General features: G+C 43.5%; 1 protein-coding gene and 1 long non-coding RNA gene across 4 annotated transcripts in view; one reads left to right on the forward strand and one right to left on the reverse strand.

The window, feature by feature from the left end:
* The window catches only part of LAD1 (ladinin 1), a 117,097-nt gene that overhangs the window by 28,121 nt on the left and 72,847 nt on the right, over window positions 1–16,129 (forward strand). The window lies entirely within an intron of this gene.
* Window positions 984–12,986, reverse strand: LOC142140319 (uncharacterized). The gene is made up of 3 exons (XR_012688400.1): window positions 10,723–12,986; window positions 2,503–2,534; window positions 984–1,834 (listed from the first exon to the last, which is right to left on the reverse strand). It is a non-coding gene; the product is annotated as an uncharacterized LOC142140319 (long non-coding RNA).

The raw sequence follows: 16,129 nt of genomic DNA on the forward strand, positions 1-16,129 counted from the left end.
TTGGGAACACTTTTTCTATATTAATTTTAATTGATTTAATAAAGTTAATTTTTTATAAAAATGTGAATTAACACAGATCAGAGTGCCCCATTAAGACATGTTTTTCTTCTCTTGCTTCTTCGGTATCCATATTATTTATACATGTATAGGGTGCACCACCCGAAATTATGTACTGTTACATTTGTTGCAGTTATAAATAAGATCGGAATTTGTGAATACCTAGTGCAGTGGATACTATTCTAATTGCATATTCAGCTTAAATGTAAATTGTGTCCCATATCATTTGTTCTGAGAAAACATATTTTAAGAAACCAGTGACTCTGCTGATAGTCTGATTTGTATTTGTTTTTGATGGTGGTGTTGCACATTTTGGGGCACATTTATCAAAGTGTCCTCGATCATAGCAATAAGAAGGATTTTTAGCACTGCTTATCACAGCAAAAAAAGTCACTTATTGACATAAATTATCAACAAAAATATCTACGGGTCAGCTGGGCAACGTACCACGTCACTGAGTCAAGTTCTGTAGTGGTGTACATGAATGAGCCGACATGTCCAGTGGAAATAAATGTATGATTTGAATTTAGATCAAATTTATTTTCATGCACTAAAAATTATTTAGACTGTAATATGGAGGGTTTAATTCTAAGCTATGTGAGGCTATCGGGTGGCTAGTCAGGCTATACTGACTGGCTAGCTGATGGCTTGTGAGGCTATGTTAGTATTCGGGCTATATGCTGTCATGTTAAGCTATATGTTTATATTGGCAATCTAGTGATTTGTGAGCCTATATTGACATATTCGTTAGGTGGTGGTGTGGGAAGTTATATGGACACGTATGAGAGGACAGTAGTTGGGTATACCATATTTATTTTGCTAAGCCGTACACAATAAATTTTAACATTTTATGTGTATTGCAAAAAAGTTTATTTTTTTTTGTACAACTGCGCGCATGCTAAGTAGAGTTGACTGAATAGATTAAACCAAGTTGGAAATTAGAACAAATTTCAGTGTTTAGCCATATGATTTGCGAATCAGTCCAATGCACCTCAAACGTCACCTAATAATTCATGCTCACTGGAAGATCAAGTCAGTCACTAAAAATAGGTTGTAAAGAAGCCAATTATGAAGTATCAACAAATGTTACATGTTTGTAGCTTAGACGAAAACATATGTGGTGACTTGCCATGATACTGACTATTTACCCAGGCCAATCTGCGGAGAGTATACTCGGCCAATCAGCGGAGAGTATACTCGGGGCTAACCGCCAAAGATTCCCATGTCAAATGATCACTTTCTGTGCTACCTTCAGCCTGTCACTTGCCTCCAGTACTATGAAACATATTTTCACACCCAGGCAAATCCCCTGATAAAGAATACTTAAGTTTAATAATGCAAAAAAATAACAGAGCTATCTTACTTTTAAACTAGTTTCAACTTAATCACACTGCAGTGGTTGTAATATAACACATAGGCATACAAGTACAGTACAATACCGATATACTGACAGACAACCCTTGGGTGTCTTCTTCAGGCCATGGTAGCAAGGCACCTTTTCCATTATTGCTGGCAACGCAGTGTTCTTGCTTCACTGCCACCCCAATGTCGGTGGGTACACAGATCCACAATACCAACAGGAATTATGGACAAAGGAAGGATATTGCCAGTCCTCCCAGTCCTTTGCTGTAGCCTCCAATTCTTCAGTCAATCCAGCTGAAGCCGCAACCCCTGGCTAGATTCACGTTCACTAAGTCTCTCTCCATTTACCAGACACACAGCTTTTTATCTGGTCTCTGTTTCCCCTCCTCCAGGACAGCACTTCTCTTCTGGCTCCCTGATTGGAAGAGAATATTATGCCTTTCACAGTTTACCGAATTGGAGGCTCTTATCTCCTGATGGCTGTAGCATATTTCAGGCACTACCAATCTCTGTTTCAGACCCACTGCCAGCAGTGACTCCATAATGTCTGAAGATATCATGTAACACATTGAATTTCCTAGGAGCCTAATCACTGGAGATTATACTAACAAGGGCATTTCCCCTGGACTTAACTCCTGCATTGTCGGTCTTCAGATTATCGCTCCCTGGCTCATCGGCACTCCCTATAGCAGGGCCGTAACTAGGGCTGTGCGACAGGGGCGACCGCCCAGGGCGCAACACTGAAGGGGGGCGCAATTTAGTAATATTTCAGGTTAATTTGGTTAAAATTGAGGGCTAGGGGGGCGGCATTTGTCTTTCTCGCCCAGAGCACTAGAATTCTAAGTTACGGCTCTGCCCTATAGAGTCTAGCCGCTTTTGGGGATGCATAACCGTGGCACGATCCAGTGATTAGCACACTTATGGACAAGGCTACGTTTGTCTTGATCTTGAGCTATAGCTTTTATACAGACTTAGTACTGTTATAATCCTGAAATATAGTTTAAGCACACAGTATGCAATACATAAGCATAAGGTTAAATGGAATATCTGAAGGAAGATAGGCTTAAACTTCTTTTAACATACCGGTATCCACTTGTCTTTGAAGCTGGGCTGATCTGGAGGATAAAAGAGGTAAAATGTATTCCTGACTAAAGTCCAAGCTTTGTATGAAACGAGGTTCACCCTTGAGTTTAAATGAACCTCTTGTTTCATTACATGACTACTTTGTGAGCTGTGATTATCAGTGACCTGGCCCCTGACTGTTCTGCTCAGGTTGCGCACTAAAGTAGTAATTTACAAACCAAAAAAATTAATAGAATGGAAATGGAAAGAGAACTGGACAGTGCATATTACAGATTGCCTATTCACTGATGGAATTTTTTAAACACAAAAGTTGCTGCTATCTAATTTCAAAAGAATTTGAAGAGGAAAGTTGACAGTCAACAGAAAATTTGGGATTTTATGCACCTCTAATGCTATCAGTACTCATTTTTTATGTATTCTTTATTTATACGCTGCAAAAAATAATCAACAGCAATTAACAATAACAGTTCGCATAGAACATACATAACGAGCCAGCAATAAAAGAAAGTTTTCAGTGTGTATAAGAACATAAACTATAATTGGGGGAAAGACAGACAGACAAGGGAGAGAAAGGGAGTGGGTGAAGGAAGGGGGGTAGATAGGTGCTCAAATAAAATAAAATTTGAAGGGTGACATCTCACATCGTCAACAAAGGAAGAGCTCTAGGAAGTGATTAATAGGGCCATAGGAGAATGGTAACATTTAAGAACGGAAATGGAGTGGGAGCACTACAATGTCCTCACAGAAGCTACACTATCAGTGTGGAGGAAGCCATTTTGTACAAATTTCGTCTGTTTCTTTAAATTCCAGCCAACTGAGCCAAGTAGCAATAAACTCAGCGGTCCAGTCAGAGGCCGAGAGGAATAATTCTTCTAAAGACATTTAAAAATCAATGCAGGTAAACCACTCAGACACAGTGGGAGAAGAGGGAGACTTCCAATGGACTGGAATCAAAGACTTGGTATTCAGGTGTTTAAGGAGCGACTTTTCATATGAGGTGATGGGGACACTAGACAGGACAAGAGCCAGAAACCAGGGCCAGTCGACACCTCCGTCCTTGTGATCTTTTCAGAAAGGTAAATAACTTTGTTCCAATAAGGGGAGATCTTAGGACACAACCACAATATGTGGAGCTGGTTGCCACATATGAATTACATCTCCAACAAAGAGGAGATATAAATTTATTTAACAAGTCGGGGCATCTGTACCATCTCGTTAACATTTTGTATTTGGTTTCAACAATATATGTAACTTGTTTGGATGCGTGAGTATCCATGAAATCTTTCGGTCACTGGATTGTTCCAGTGAGATCCAAAAGATCTCTCTCCCAGGTCTTCATGAAACGGGGTTTGTGGGTAAATTTATCTTCGATGAGTATTTTGTAAATATAGTATAGTACTAGATATAGTATGTTTGTGTGTGTTTTTGAGAGTACAGAGAGTTTTAAAGGGTGTGAATGGCCTGTTGATCCTAGATAGGGTACTCCGTTTGTGAAGAAGGGAGCGTTTTTATGCTGAAATTAGAGCATTATTTTGCAAGTGCATATCTTATAATCTTACCCCCCCTTCCCCCACCTCCTGGGGTCCAGGATGTGGCAACCCCACCATAAATCACTGCCACCTGGCCACAAGGTAATGCAATTTAAAATGTACTGCTCCCATTCTGTGACATCAGCTGTCTGCAAGGTTCACAAGAAATGCATGGGATGGCCATGTCTTTGCTTTCTAAATTAGGCACAAGGCACAGAGTGACTCAGGGCTGGTGGAAGCTCACTGGGCATCCCCCACCAACTCATTGCTTACAGGTAAGAAGCTGACGGCTGCCGGCGCTCAATATTAGTGGCTGATATTCAGTGTAGGGATGCCCTTGGGGTACTGAAAACACTAAATGAGTAACATTATTGAAACTCATTCAGTTTGTAGGTGCCGCCTAATCATTTCCACTCTAGGTGACTTAGTAGTGGTCTGTTTATGACTCCAGCATGTTAACCATCACTATGTACTGCTGTAAATAGCTGTGGTACATTAATGAAGCTGCAATAAACTATACCAGGGCTGCTCTTGGAACTTTGGCGTAGACCCCCCTCGTCAACGAGGACTTTTGCCTTGCACCAGCAGTGTAATGATTTTGGCAAATGAAGAAAGTGCTATGCACAGAAATCTCTGTGATGGATCCAGCAAAGCCAGGGAGGCTTCATTGAAAAAGACCAGTAATGCCATCCCGAGATGCTTAATAAAATACCTAATACTGCTGTCCCCATAGAGATCTATGGGGATAGTGGTAAGTACCGTTGATTAGGTTAATGCCTGGGCTGCACCCAGATGAAAAATGGTGAAAGACAAGGCATACTATATTTTTAATGTTAGACAGCATGCATCACGGAAAATGAAGAGGCAGTAAGAATCAGAGGTCATTAGAAGGACAGCAGCATCAGTGGACATTTAGACAAGTAGACAGACAAAAGTGGACTGCACCCAGAAAAATGTTGAAAGACCACGCACACTATATTATTGTAAATGACTCACAGAAAGTGAAAATACATTAAGAAATTAAATAACAGGTCATTGGACAAATTTCTGTTTTTTTCATGTATATTTATTGTTCTTATATATAAACTGGACCTCAAAGCATCTTTGCTTCAGTCAGATTGTTGTCTATTTCCTGGGCATCAGATGCACCATCTTTGTTTTGCAGTGCGGCTTTGCTGGTATGACTTTCACATATAATGTGATGCTTGTTTGTTTATTGGCAGTTGTTGTTATGAATGCTTGTTTACTTAAATTGTTGTGTATATTTATTTTGAAAACCAAAAAACACCCTGGATTTAAAAAAAAGAATAATAGGTCATTAGACGGACAGCGGCATCAGTAGACATTTTTACAAGTAGATAGATGAAGGTGGACTTCATCCAGAAGAAAAATGATGAAAGACCAATCAATATAATTTGAACATTAGACAGTATGCCTCATGGATATTGTAGAGGCAGTACGAATAAGAAAAGAACAGCGGCATCAGTTGACAATTAACAGATGATGATAGACCAAGACCATAATGTTAAATGGTGCAAGATGGAAATGTCCTTGGATTAACCCACTCACCATATGTTAAAAAGGATATGCGCATAATTTAAGAAACCAAGCACTAAATGGACAGGGACTGCCACTTTTGTGACTGAAGTGCTTGATTTGCATGAGTCCACACAAAAGCGTACCATTTGGTTGGTGGTTGTTGAACTGAAGAAAAGATATAAAGACATTTAGACAAGCAGATAGACGAATGTGGACTGCACCCAGAATAAAACTCTTCAAAAACCACGGACACTATATTTTGATGGTTATTGAACAGGCAGTAAGAATAATAGATCTTTAGATGGATAGCGGAATCAGTAGACATTTAACAGAGGATGATAGACCAAGGCCAAAATGTTAAATGCTGCAAGATGGAATTGTCCTTGGGTCCATCCACCCACATGTTAAAAAGGATATGCACATAGTTTAACAAACCGAGCACTTCAGCGACAGGGGCTTTTGTGGCTGAACTGCTTTTTTGGGCCCCAACAAAAGAAAACCTTTTGGATAGTGGTTGTTAAACTGAAGAATATCGACTGTAGCGTGCAAAAATGCCTCTTGGGAATCATGGATTCCATTAGGGGAGTCAGATGGAATTGGAAAATTGGATGCTGGAATATGTACTAAAGATTAGTAGGTTGATGATGAAGGTGTTGATGGTGAAGATTGCATGAGGTGTCTGTTCATTCAGCTGCTAGCTTATGCTAGGCTGATTGATACACAATTCTGAACCATCAAATTTTGTTTTCAAACTATGCTACAATACCAGTTAAACATAGTGGCAGAGCACTGGCTAAAAGGATCCTGTGTGCTCTCCTCTGGAGCCCAGCCTGTTATTCCTTATGGGCCCTACATTCTTCGATGGAGATGCCTGCCTTTTATCCCCACTTTGCCGCCTGCTCTTAAGTGGAGCTTAAGTTTCTATGGATGCCTCCTTTGTGCGTCTTTTCCTGCTGCCATCTCTACTTTAGGCCGTGGATTAGGCCCACTCCCCGGCCGGCCTATCTACTTCTGGGCTGGTGTTCTCCGGACCTGCTGCCTGTCGCCTCCTACCTGATGCCTCGCTCCCTGTAAGACGCCTGTTCCTGCTGCCTGCTGTCCTCGGATATCACCCAATGCTACCATTGCTGCTTTGGCTCCTGGTCGCCGCAGCTGACTTCTACTCTAGGCCGCGACTTGGCCTGTTCTCTACTTGGACCTTACTCTCTGCTCACCTCCACCCTGATGCCTCCGCTCAGCCCCATGCTGTCTGACCTGATCCGACTGACCCCAAGCTTAGTAATCCAGGCAGCAGATTGGGCTTTCCTCCCCTTAACTCTCTGCCTTTCTCCTGCCCTCACTCTGGGTCCCCTGCCTGCTGCCCCCTACGTTGCTCTAACTGCCTTCTGCCGCCTCTGGGTCCTCACTACTATCTGTTTTTTACCCTGGTCTCCCTCACTTGTGGCCACTATGTCCCTTCTCTCCCCCACTACCTCCTGCAGTGCCTCACTGGGTTCCCTGCCTGTTGCCACATCCATTGCTCTCACAGCCTCCTGCTGCCTCTGGGTCCCCACTACATCTGTTCTTTACCCTGGTCTCCCTCATTAGTGGCCTCTGTGTCCCCTCTCCCCCCCCACTGCCTCCTGCAGTGGGGGACTGGGTCCCAGCCCCTCGTTCCTTCAAACACCATTATACCCATCTCACCTGTCTGGCTACCTACCTCCCCCACATAGACTCACCTGATCTCCTGCTCCTTGTTTGTTCCTGTGGACTACTCACCTTGTTCCTGTGGACTACTCACCTTCTGGATTCACCTTTTGGTCTCACCTGTAATTCTGCTCCAGTGGTCAAATTACCTTCTGGACTTGCCTGTTATCCTGCTCCTGTGGGCTCCTACCTTCTGGACTCGCCTGAACTCCTGCTCTTGTGGTCACCTACCGTAATCCTGCTCTTGTGGTCACCCACCCTCTGGACTCTCCTGTGTTCCAGCTCCTTGCCTGTTCCTGTAGTTACTTAACTCCTGGATGCACCTGAACTCCTGCTTGCTACCTGTTCCGGTGAATATTCAACTTCTGGACTCACCCGAGCTCCTGTCCCTGTGAACACTCTTCATCTAAGGTCACCTGCATCTGTGGACTCTGCCTGGTTCTATACTCTCAATAGCATTAATTGGTTTTTGCCTGCATTGTATTTTACTTTGTCTCTTGTAGCTCCACCCTGTTGACTCATTACTAGTCACCTTTGTTGCTCCATGCCTGTGTCTCCACATTTTTCCTGTTTCTTCTGCCCCGTCATCTCTTCCTCACCCTCCAGCCTTCTCAGTATGCCTCCTCGTCCCTGCCCGATACCTATCCTCTCTCCCAGCCCACCTCCCCGGCCCAACTTCTACCCTCCTCCACCCTCAATCAACCTGGCCAATCTTATCCACATCTCCTCACATCACTCCCTCCCCTTCTCCTGTGCCCTCGGGAGCTCCAGATCCATCCGAAATAAGCTGCCCTCTATCCACGATCTCTTCATCTCCAACTCTCTTAACCTTCTTGCTATTACCGAAACCTGGCTCTCTTCTTCTGACACTGGTTCCCTGCCGCTCTCTCCCATGGGGGCCTCTCCTTCACCCACCTCACCAGACGGGATGACCATCCAGGAGGTGGCGTGGGCCTCCTCCTCTCCTCTAACTGCACATTTAAGATCATTCCCACCGTGCCCCCCTCTCTTTCTCCTCCGTTGAAGTTCATTCTATCCGTCTCTTCTCCCATATCCACCTCCAGGTCTCAGTCATTTACCGCCCTCCTGGCCCCTTCTCCCTCTTTCTCAATAACTTCGCAGCCTGGCTTCCCCACTACCTTTTCTCTGACCTCCCCTTCATCATACTTGGTAACTTTAACATCCCCATTGACAACACTGCTGAACCCGCCTTGATCAAACTGCTTACTCTTTCTTCCTCCTTTGGACTCACCCAGTGGACCTCTTCCGCCACCTACTGTCTTGGTCACTCCCTTGACCTTGTTTTCTCTCATCTTTGTGATCTCTTTTACTTCTCGAACTCTCCCTTCCCACTCTCTGACCACCATCTCCTCTCCTCCTCCTCCCCTGCCCCAACCCACCTAAAACCACCCTCACCAGGTGCAATCTCTAGGCTCTTGATCCTGTTTGATTCTCCTTTTCTCTTGATACCCTCCTCTCCCCCCTTCTCTCCCTGGCTTGCCCTGACCAAGCTACCTCCCACTACAACCACTCCCTCACCACTGCCCTGGATGCTGTCACTCCCGCCTTTTCCATCCGCCACCGCCTTTTGATACCCCAACCCTGGCACTCCAAATTCACCCGCTTCCTTCAGAAGTGCACTCATGCAGCTGAGCGCCTCTGGAGGAAATCTCGCTCCCTTGCCAACTTTGTTCACTTCAAATTTATCCTCTCCTCTTACAGCTCTGCCCTCTCCTCGCTAAACAATTCTTCTTTAAAGCCCTAATTTCTTCTCAGTCTTCTAATCCCCGCCGCCTCTTTGCCACATTCAATTCACTCCTTTCCCCCCCACCCTCCTATCCCGCTCTCCCTCTCTGCCTCCGACTTAGCATCAATTTTAGAGGAGAAAAAGGAGGCAATCAGACTTAACATCTCCCTCTTGCACCATCCTCCTATCACCCTTACTGCTTCACCTTCCTCTATCAACCATCTCTGGTGCTCCTTTCGCCCTACCTCGGGTGAAGAAATTCACTCCATTCATTCTTTTCTCTCCCTCTTCTGCCTGCAATCTGGATCCCATCCCCTCTCACCTCCTTCGCTCCCTCTCCCTTACTGCCTGCTCCTACCTTGCTCACCTTATTAATCTGTCACTCTTCACTGGCATCGTCCCCTCTTCCTTCAAACATGCCCTTATCTCTCCCATCCTCAAAAACCCAATCTTGTCCTCTCTTCTCTCGCTAACTACCACCCTATGTCACTTCTCCACATTTGCCTCTAAACTACTCGAGAGGGTTGTCTGCAACCGCCTCACTAAACACCTCTCAGACAATTCCCTTTTTGACCTTCTCCAATCTGGCTTCCGCCCCCTCCACTCCATTGAAACCGCCCTGGCTAAAGTTACTAACGACCTTCTCTCAGCCAATCTAAGGGTCACTTCTCCTTGCTCATACTCCTGGACCTCTCCGCGGCCTTCAACACTGTCGACCAGCCCCTTCTGTTGCAAACCCTCCTCTCTCTCTGTCTCTGTCTTCGCCTGGTTCTCCTCTTATCTTGCCATTTGCTCCTTTTCTGTATCCATCTCTGGATCATCCTCCCCTCCCGCGGCCCTGCTTGTAGGAGTTCCTCAAGGCTTGGTTCTAGGCCCTCTACTCTTCTCGCTGTACACTACATCCCTATGTGATCTCATCACCTCCTTCGGTCTCCAATATAAAAATTACTTGCAGACCTTCTACTCTCCCCATCTTATTATGTTTGTGCATCATTTCTATGGGGGAGTTGCTGTCATCTATCTACTTACCGTCTATATTCCCCCATATTGACAATACTGTTGAGTCACAATAGAGACTCTGATCTAGTTTCTGTGGGTTGTCCTAACAGTGGACGTCCCATTTTGTGGACTCCTTGGGGTCCTATAGATTGTAAGCTTGCGAGCAGGGTTCGCTTACCTCTCTGACTGTATGTATTACCCTGTATTGTCTTATTAATGTTTGTTCCCAATTGTAAAGCGCTACAGAATTTGCTGGCGCTATATAATGATGATGATGAAGATAATGATGATGGATGTCCAATTCTGTTGGGCTCCTTACACTGGATGTCCTTGTGGACTCCTTACACTGGATATCTGGTTCTGTGGGCTCCTTACACTGGATGCCCCTGTGGACTCCTGACACTGGATGTCCGGTTCTGTGGGCTCCTTACACTGGATGCCCCTGCGCACAATAGCTTTTCTGACAGTATCTGGGATGAAGGTCTGCAAAATTCATCTAACTTCTTTGATAAATTTCTGGGGATGGTGTTGGTGTGTCACTCATGCACTAAAAATTCACTCATCTTTTATAAATCTAATTACCAATACAATTACAGTAAACAAATTGAGTTAGTAATCACAGTTTAAATCTGAGACTTACAGATCTGCGTGCCTGATATCTTAGATGGACATGAGGAAGCTTTAAACAGAGGAGCCTGATGAGTAGAAAACTCTACTCACCCGGGTTATTGTCAGAGTCCTTTGTCCAGGGCGACCTCCAGTTCTGTCTGTCCTTGGCTCAGGTCAGCAGTTTCGGTGTCAACCTCCAATGCTGTTGGATCTAAACAGTCTGTTCACCTGTGTCAGTTTTATGAGCTCATCAGCCGGAGAGAATAAAAGACACAGCAAGTTCTGTGTGTGCAATTAGCTCTGATTTATTAGTTACAAGTTCATATCTATATAGCACAAAATCACGTATTTCAGAAAACTACGCCCCAAAAGTTTTTAACCACTCATGCTTCCTTTACACAGATCTTACTACATTCTCACATTTTCACACAGGAATTCTCCCCAGGGGGGGTTGGTTTATCTCCTGTCTGCCATATCTAAGGTCATGGGCATAGTTTCTTGCAAATGAATAACTCCTACAAACTAGCTGTATCTAAGCTGTCTTTGAGCTATAAGAGAATAAAATGGCTATAAGGCAACAAGATGGTGTCAGCTTAGCAAAATCACATTTCTCACACTATATCAAAGGCCTTTGCAAAATCTAAGTAGACCACATCCACCGTGCTGCCATAGTCTAAGTTCCCACTATCTTCCTCGTAGAAACTAATTAGATTAGTTTGACATGACCTTTTCCTCACAAATCCATGCTGATTCCCACTAATAATCTTATTGCACACCAAGCAATCCTGAATACTATCTCTTAAAATACTTCCAGTAGTTTCTCCACTATTCATGTCAGGCTTACATGTCTATAATTCCCTGATAGGCTCCTTGCTACTATACACAATTTTCCACCTTTTGAAATACTACTTACATGAATTCACTGCAAATTACATAACAGGGAGGTGGTGCCTAGATGATCAACATCCTTACCTCTACTTATTGTGGCATTACAAAGGCTACAGATGGCTTTGACAAATGTGGATAAAAATATTTCCAAAGAGAAGAGATGCTTTTTTCTAATATGTTCTGGCCTGAAAATTCGCTTATCATGTGCATGAGGTGGTACCTTTGTAAGATGAACACAGGAATCATCATCATGCTGATTGTCTTTTTCAAGTGCAACACATCCACAATTTACACCTCATCCTCTTGCACATTTCAAAGTTCCAAAGTAGCATCCCAAATTTCTTTGTCTAAATCATCTTCATTACTACTCATCCTTACATTTCCAGATGGTTGAGAAATCTGGGAAGGAAATTGCTCTATAATTACAGTATCAAAACGTCAAATTCACATATAACACTCATGGATATACTCTCCTCAGGATTCTGTGTTTGCCCAAGTTGTTCTTCATCCTCAGCGTTTTCGTGCACGATTTTTTTTTTTTTTGAAGGTGACAGACCTACACTCTGAGTAAGAAGGTGATTAATGGGAAGTTAAGGAAGATGCATGACTGCTTTGGACTCCCTTTTTTGCAATAGACATTCCAGTATGTGTACTAGCAGTAGCAGGACCCTTACTAGCAAAAAGTGGGCATGGTCTGAGTCTTGTCTTTCCACTGAAGGGGGTGTGTGGAATGTTAGCTATTTTCCTGTTTTTTGGACAAATTACCACATTCATCAGAAACTTCTCTTTTAATTCTCCTTAGATCAAGAGATTATGTTTGGATTTTGAGGACACTTTTTTACACTTTATTCTCGCATGATATTGTTACTACTAGAGATTATAAACATAAAATTACTATTACTGCCAGTACTGGTACTGGGATGTTCCTGATCTGTAGAGTGATTCATGGTTGCCAAGAGGAGTAATGCTTCTTGAACAAGTTGGAGCTACTCGTAGCTGCCTGCCATCACACCAAGTGAATGTCCAATTAGAAAAAGTGAAAGGAGGGAATGTTATCTTACAATTCTTCAGACAATTTACAATATAATTCAAATTAAGACAAAAATGTGTTTTTAGTTTTTTTGGGCGTACTTCACTGTCAAAGAACACAATGTTTTGGGCTAATTAATAATGATGGCACTGAGACACCCCTCCCCTCTCCCCCTCACAAAATTTATTTCACTAGAAACACTGTATTTTAAGAGAATGAAACAAATTTATTTTTTTGGGGTGTGCTTATCAATGTCAAAGGGCACCCTGTGTTTGTGCCTGCTTAATAAAGATATCACTGAGACTGCCCCTCATATGATTGCTTTCATTAGAAACACTTTAGATTTTAGTCTCTAGTCTAAATGTGATTTTCAGAGCACAACCTTGCAGCCACCCTCCTCCTCAAACTCTCTCTTAAATTGGCAGATGAGAACATGAGGGAGGGCTATATATGAAATATATCAATCCAAAACTGGCGAGATCTGAATTTTTTTCGGAAACCCCAAAAGTCGGATCTGTCAGATTTCTCCGAATCTGAACTGCTCATTTCTAGATTAAACTATACTAATTGAACACAACTCACAAGGTTTGTAATGATCACTACCCCCTAGTTCCCACTAAATCATAAACTATGAAGTGTCTATTATATATATAACTTCATCTTATTTATTTAAATGTTTCAGACTGCTGATTATACATATATGGAAATAACATCCTGTTGTATTCTGGAAATTGATGTCATGCACCAGGCTACAAAATATACATTTTAATCGGAAGCTCTCCTGCTTAATATTCCCTCCCCAGAAGGACTGGTACTCCCACTTTAACTTCCGGTGGCAGAGAAAGAAAATTAAATACTTAGGCATCTTCATTACCGACTCCTATGACTCCCTCTACCGGGAGAAGTACCCGACCCTCTTTGCTAAGATCAAGTCTGAATTGCTCTCCTGGCGCTCACTGATCATTTTGTGGTTGGGCAGGATCATCTCTGTCAAGATGAATCTCCTTCCTAAGCTCCTCTATTATTTCCAGACCCTTCCTATCCGAGTCCCCCTTTTGGATCTGTCTGTCATCTATCCAAAAATGTCTCTCTAAGTTTATCTGGAACGGCCGGTCTCCCAGGATTAAGCTGGCTCTCTTAAAGAGACCCACCAGAGGTGGTGGTAGGGGTTTCCCGGATTTGAAAATTTACTATTGGGCGGCTCATCTGAGCCAGGTCGTAGCCTCCTTTGCCCCCCCCCGCGGCACTGTCGTGGGTTGACATTGAATCCGCCTATCTCAATTTTCCAGTTTTGTCCTGTATATGGGGTCTCTCAAAACAAACTAGATCTCCTCTCACCTCCCAATGCCCTACCCTACTATTTTCAGCTGCAATATGGGAGACCTGCCGACCCCACCTCAAGATTCCGGTGTCCTCCCTTACTGTCCTACCTCTTTGGGGGTAACCCTGCCTTTTTTCCTGGGCTCTCCGCTGCCTTCTATAGCCCCTGGCTCACTGCGGGAGTTCGATTTGTCGGAGACCTGTTATTTCAGGGGGCCTTCATCTCCTGGGATAGCCAACGCTCTAAATATCCAAGTCTCCATCCTAAATTTTACGAGTACTTCCAATTACGACACTTTGTGGGCTCTCTCCTCGGGGGGGCTCCTCTCCCTCCTCCTAGGTCTCCCTTTGAATCTCTATGTCTCTCCTCACCCTTGAGTAGGGACATGATCTCCTCTATCTATAGCTTAATTCTTAATGTACATTTACCTCCGGGCGGTAGGCATGAGAGGGAGTGGGAGAGGGATCTGGGCCCCCCCCAGAGGAGGATTATTGGGAAATCATAAGAGACTAAGTTGTCACCAGCTCTATTTCCACTTCGGTGAAGGAGAACACATAAAAAGTATACTATAGGTGGTACTACACACCCGACAAACTCACCAAAATGTTCCCCTCTAGTTCTCCATTATGTTGGCGGGGTTGTGGCCAGATGGGCTCCTTTTTGCATATTTGGTGGTCCTGCCCTAAAATATCCTCCTTTTGGGATCGAGTTAGGGCCCTCCTCGCCTCCCTCCTTCCATGCCCTATCCGGAAAGACCCATGGTCCTTTCTTCTCTGTTACCCTTTGATGGATGATGATAGACAGTCTGCGAAATTGGCCTCCCATGTCCTGGCTGCTGCGCGATGCCTAGTAGCTAAGTCTTGGAAACAAGCTGAACCCCCCACTCTGGCGGCCCTGAGATCCTATATCTGGTTTATTGCCCGGGTGGAACAGATTACATACCACCTGCATGATAAGGATGATAAATTTCACCAGATTTGGGCCCCTTGGCTTTACTTATAACCCCATACCTCTTGTTCCAACTCCTTCCTCCTAAAAAGACTCCCTAGGTTCATAAGTAGCCTGACTCTAGACTCTCGATGCTGTTTTCCTTCCCAGTGAATCTAAGTAGTAATCCCCTCTGAAACTTTTATTGCCCCTCTTCTATTTATTTGTTTCTCCTCTTAAAAAGGAAGGATAGGGATAGGGAACTGTGGGGATAATTGGGAAGTGTGTTCTCTTTTTCTTTCAGTCTCGGTGGCGCCCAGTGCCCCCCCCATTATATTGTTATAAAATGTTATAGTTTCTTGAGTATTCTGGATGACAATTGTATACTTACCTTTTGGTTTATTGTCAACCTCTGCCTACTTTATATATTTGCTATTGAAATATTTTTAGCTTCATTGACACATGCTCATGACATGTACTGTTCTCTGTTTTTGTCTCTCGCCCAGCAAATGTACTAATTGTTGACTCTTATCTGTACATGATTGCTATTTTTTCAAAATAAATAGTTATAAAAAATATACATTTTAAATGACATTTTAATTTTACTTAAACATACAAATCGCTCATTGTTAAAATAACCACAAGAAAATAATGCATATTATTTCAGGTTAAAAATTGTTTTATAGTGTTATGTGTCTTATTTATTTATGTTTCTTTTATTTTATTGATTGAATGGGATTAACCCTGCTTCTAAGTGAAAAGAAAAAAGAGGGTGATTGATGAATATGGTGTTGGTGGCTGAGTGAAATGACTAGTTTGTTCTACCTACTAATATATATGTTATGTCTCTATAGGTGACAGAATAATGGGTAGCAAAGGCCTTGTTCCCTAAATTGCTCCATTTTGGTTTGCTGAGCAATGTTGCGTGGGACTATGTATAGTTAAATCAACAGGAACGACACAGTTGTTTTGTTTTTCGCTGGGCATGCTTGAGTAAAAAGGCACACTATTGGGGGGCATGGTTTGACCGGGAATGAAGTAAGTAGCATGGCTCCTACTCTCCTACCTATATCCTGTTCTAAAATCCACTTTATACGCATTGGTGGTCCCTGAAATATGTTATACTTGCCTGGGAGGCTTCCCGTTTCTATCTGGAGTGGTGTCATCCGCGGTTCTGACTGCTGGCTATCCACAGTCTTTCCTGTGGGCGACATGCCACAGACTACACGACAACTATTGCTCTTTCCACCACGCCTGCAGCGATGCACCACCTGCTTGAGGGTGAACTGGCCGGTTGCTTCGCTTGTTTTCGGCTTCTCTCAGGGACCAGGGATTTGATGCTGGCCCCCTCC

The sequence above is a fragment of the Mixophyes fleayi genome, chromosome 2 (genome assembly GCF_038048845.1).
Source record: "Mixophyes fleayi isolate aMixFle1 chromosome 2, aMixFle1.hap1, whole genome shotgun sequence".
NCBI lineage: Eukaryota > Metazoa > Chordata > Amphibia > Anura > Limnodynastidae > Mixophyes > Mixophyes fleayi.